Here is a 5146-nt window from a genome sequence, read left to right as displayed (position 1 = left end):
TCATTGTACCTCTATTTACAATAACTAGGACATGGAAGCAGTCTAAGTGTCCATCAAAAGATGAATGGATAAAGAGGATGTGACACATATATACAATGGAATATTACTCAGCCATAAAAAGAAACGAAATTGAGTTATTCGTAGTGAGGTGGATGGACATAGAGTCTGTCATACTGAGTGAAGTAAGTCAGAAAGAGAAAAAGAAAAGGTCATGAAGAACCTAGGGGCAAGATGATAATAAAGACACAAACCTACTAGAGAATGGACTTGAGGAGGACGGAAGGGGTAAGGGTAAGCTGGGACAAAGTGAGAGAGTGGCATGGACATATATACACTACAAAATGTAAAATAGATAGCTAGTGGGAAGCAGCCGCATAGCACAGGGAGGTCAGCTCAGTGCTTTGTGACCACCTAGAGGTGTGGGATAGGGAGGGTCGGAGGGAGGGAGACACAAGAGGGTAGAAATATGGGGACATATGTGTATGTATAACTGATTCACTTTGTTATAAAGCAGAAACTAAGACACCATTGTAAAGCAATTATACTCCAATAAAGATGTTAAAAATTAATTAATTAATCATTTTTTTTTAAAAACCACAATGAGATATTGCCTCACACCTGTTAGGATAGTTTATTAAAATAACAAAAGACAACAAGTGTTGTCAAAGATGAGGAGAAATTGGAACCCTTGAGCACTGTTCATGGGATTTGTAAACTGATGCAGCCACAGTGGAAAACAGTATGGAGGTTCCTTAAAATTTTTTAAATAGAACCACTTTATTATCCAGCCATCTCACATCTGGGTGTTTATCCAAGAGAATTGATCTGGATCTCGAAGAGATGCTTGCACTCCTGTGTTGATTACAGTGGTATTCATAATAGCCAAGATAGGGAAGCAACACAAGTGTCCATTGAAAGATGAATGGATAAAGAAAATTCAGTCCATACATACAAGGGAATGTTATTCTGCCTAAAAAAAGAAAGAAACCTTGTTATTTGCAACAGCATGGGTAAACCTGGAGGACATTATATCACTACTAAGTGAAATAAGCTAGACACAGAAAGACAAATACTGTATGATCTCACTTATATGTGGAATCTAAAAAGCTGAACTTGTAGAAGCAGACAGTAGAGTAGGGTAGGGGAAATGGAAGATTCCAGTGAAGGGTATCGAGTTTCAGTTATGTAAGATGAATGGGTTCTGGAGATCTAATGTAAAGCGTGGTGACTATAGGTTACAACAGTGTGCAATATACTTGAAATTTGCAGAGGGTAGATCCTAAGTGTTCTTACCACACACACACACACACACACACACACACACAATAACCTTGTGAGGGGATGGATGTGTTCATAAGCTTGATTGTAGTGACTATTTCACAATGTGTATGTATATCACATCGACAATTTGCACACTTTAAGTATATACCAACGAAAAATGAAAAAGAAAACTGACCTATGTCACAAAGGTCACTGTCTCCTTGGAGACCCATGTCTTCAGGCTTCACCCTCCTTCCCATGTTTGCATGTCCTTCTCCCTCTCTCACTGTCCCCTCACAGGTGTGAGCATGCTCCAGCTCCTTGGGCTTTGCTTCGTCTCTGGCTACCACTTGCTCTCTTTCCTTCTCACCTCACATTCTCCACTTGGTGATTTACACTCACTGCTGGTCTGAATGTTTGCATCCCCCAGATTCATATGTTGAAACCTAATCCCCAATATGATGGTCTTAGGAGGTGGGGTCTGTGGGAAGTGATTAGGTCATGAGGGTGGAGCCCTCAAGAATGGGATTAGTGCCTTTATAAAGAGGCCCTAGAGAGCTCCCTCAGCCCTTCCACCATGTGAGGACACAGCAAGTCAGCAGTCTGCAGTCTGGAAGTGGGCTCTCACCAGATGCCGAATCTGTTGGTGCCTTGATTTTGGGCTTCCAGACTTCAGAACTGTGAGAAGTAAATTTCTGTTTATAAGTCAAAAAAAAGTTATTGTTTTATTTCTAGCTATGCTTTTGTCCCAATGTTTAAGATTGAAAAGGAAACTCTTTAGTAACACTATCACAAGGAATACTTATTGGGGGCAATTTTACTGACTGTCAGATTTGTCATCACATTCCTTGGTCAATACAAGGCCAATATAAGTCCCTCATAAGTCTTTTCACTGACTTTTCAGATGTTCCTATAATCTATAAGATGTTTCCCCATCAGCATATACCTCCATGTTTGTTTACCACATTCAATTAATCTACTCAATTCTGAAGTTTCTATGATGAGAAAATGATGTTACAAAACCAAATGGTTCTTGATTTTTAAAACGACTTTGCAGGGGGAAACATGCTATAATCCAGACAATGTTGTGCTTTTATATCAGATGAGTTCTCTAATATAACCATCTAATGACTCACATACAAAATCAAATTTCTGCATTGAAAGATCCCCTTTCTAGTCTAAATGAAATCTTGGGTAAATGGTTCTGTTCTGGGGATTTGCTGTTTAAATCTCTGCTTCTGACTGTTATTGTTGTTGGCTATATTGATTGTGTTCTATATCATTTATAGAATCAATCTCTTGTGCCTCTCAACTTATATTCAAAACTCCAACTAAAATAGTAATGTCTAAATGACTTGAAACTATTGATCATATCTATAGTTCTATATAAAATAATGGGCATGCACAATGGACATATGGGATAAAATTGGCATAAGTCCTATTGGACAACCTAGAATTGACTTTCAGTCCTTGCCAAGCATTCTACTAGACTAACCCCCTAAAAAGAAAGAAAGAACTGGGGTTTTTAAGACCTGGCATTGAGGGACATGATGGATCCAGGTCAGGTAAGCAACTACCCTGGCATCGGGGGATAAAATATTTGATCACCTAATGCTTTCTATTGAAAGATTAATGACAAAAAGGGGGTAGATGATGAAATAAAATTTATATTTTAAGGCAGGACAAGAAAAAATTAAAACATAAAATCCTCCCTCTGTGTTTCTTTGGGCCTCCTCCCTCCTTCCCTAATGTGTAGTGTGTGTCTGCCTTACACATTAACTAGAGTTCCTCAAAGATGGGAGTGCCTGCTCATCTGTAAAGATCATTTTTTTTCTTTTTCCTTCTGATGCTTACTTCTACTTCTTAAAGGAATAGTGTTCTGCTTTCTGCCCGTGGACGGCACCAAGTAAGCATCATTAAAGTCTCCCCCCTCTACTGCTGTCATGTCTAAGTCAGAGTCTCCCAAAGAGTCCCAACAACTGTGGAAGCTCTTCATCAGAGATTTGAGCTTTGGAACAACCAATGAGAGTCTGAGGAGCCATTTTGAGCAAAGGGGAATGCTCATAGACTGTGTGGTAATGAGGGATCCAAACACCAAGCACTCCAGAGGCTTTGGGTTTATCACATATGCCATTGTGAAAGAGATAGACGCAGCCATGAATGCAAGGCCACACAAGGTGGATGGAAGATGTGTGGAACCAAAGAGGGCCGTCTCAAGAGAAGACTCTCAAAGACCTGGTGCACACTTAACAGTGAAAAGATTTTTGCTTGTGGCATTAAAGAAGACACTGAAGAACATCACCTAAGAGATTATTTTTAACATTTGGGAAAATTTGAAGTGATTGAAATCACGACAGACCAAGGCAGGGGCAAAAAGAGAGGCTTTGCTTTCGTAACTTTTGATGACCATGACTCTATAGACAAGATTGTCATTCAGAAATACCACACAGTGAATGGCCATGACTATGAAGTAAGGAAAGCCCTTTCAAAGCTAGAGATGGCTAGTGAGTCATCCAGCCAAAGAAGTCAAAGTGGTTCTGGGAACTTTGGTGGTGGTCACTGAGGTGATTTTGGTGGGAATGACAACTTTGGTTGTGAAGGAGACTTCAGTGGTCAAGGTGGCTTTGGTGGCAGCTGTGATGGTGGTGGATATGGTGGCAGTGGGGATGGCTATAATGGATTTGGTAATGATGGTGGTTATAGAGGAGGTGGCCCTGGTTACTCTGGAGGAAACAGAGGCTATGGAAGTTGTGGACAGAGTTATGGAAACCAGGGCAGTGGCTATGGAAGGAGCAGAAGCTATGATAGCTATAACAACAGAGGAGGCAGAGGCGGCTTTGGTGGTGATAATGGAAACAATTTTGGAGGTGGCAGAAGCTACAATGATTTTGGCAATTACAACAATCAATCTTCAAATTTTGGACCCATGAAAGGAGGAAACTTTGGAGGCAGAGGTTCTGGCCCCTATGGTGGTGGAGGCCAATACTTTGCCAAACCACAAAACCAAAGTGGCTATTGCAGTTCCAGCAGCAGCAGCAGCTATGGGAGTGGCAGAAGGTTTTAATTACTGTCAGGAAACAAAGCTTAGTAGGAGAAGAGAGCCAGAGAAGTGACAGGAAGCCACAGGTTGCAGCAGATTTGTGAACTCAGCCAAGCACAGTGGTGGCAGGGCCTAGCTGATACAAAGAAGACATGTTTTAGACAATATTCATGTGTATGGGTAAAAAAACCTCAAGGACTATATTTGTGACTAATTGTATAACAGGTTATTTTAGTTTCTGTTCTGTGGAAAGTGTAAAGCATTCCAACAAAGGGTTTTAGTGTAGGGTTTTTTTTTTTGCACCCATGCTGTTGATTGCTAAATGTAATAGTCTGATCATGATGCTGAATAAATGTCGTTTTTTTTTAACGTGCTGTGTAAAGTTAGTCTACTCTGAAGCCATTTTGGTAAACTACTTCAAGAGTGTGAAGTTAGAATTCCTTCAGGGTGATGCCAGGTTCCATTCGAAGTTTATTTACAATGTACTTGGGTGGAGAAACCATTGTTTTCAAAAACCCTGGTGTAGTTGAACTGACAGTTACTGTGTTGTGACCTGGAGTTCACCGTTAAAATGGTCACCCAAGCAAAGTCATGGCGTTTTTAAGTTATTAGTATGATTGTTGGACTCCTATGCAATATACCTAAATTGAATTATGGTACCAGATAAACTTATAGATGGGAATGAAGCTTGTGTATCATCCATTATCATGTGTAATCAAAAAATGATTTAATACCCTCTTAAAAAAAAAAAGGACGGTGTCCTTTCCCAGCTCTGTAAAGGGTCATGATGACTTTCTGCTCACTTTGTATGTATTTACCTGCACTATGTATCCTTGGTGACCCTTA

At 40.1% G+C, this 5146-nt stretch overlaps 1 pseudogene; it reads left to right on the top strand.

The window, feature by feature from the left end:
- The first annotated feature begins 3203 nt into the window (after positions 1-3203).
- Positions 3204-4324, top strand: LOC116757085 (annotated as a pseudogene).
- Positions 4325-5146: the final 822 nt, after the last annotated feature.

Source organism: Phocoena sinus, chromosome 7 (assembly GCF_008692025.1).
Source record: "Phocoena sinus isolate mPhoSin1 chromosome 7, mPhoSin1.pri, whole genome shotgun sequence".
NCBI lineage: Eukaryota > Metazoa > Chordata > Mammalia > Artiodactyla > Phocoenidae > Phocoena > Phocoena sinus.
The sequence above is the reverse complement of the archived record's forward strand: the minus strand, read 5'-3'. Positions and strand labels throughout refer to the sequence as shown.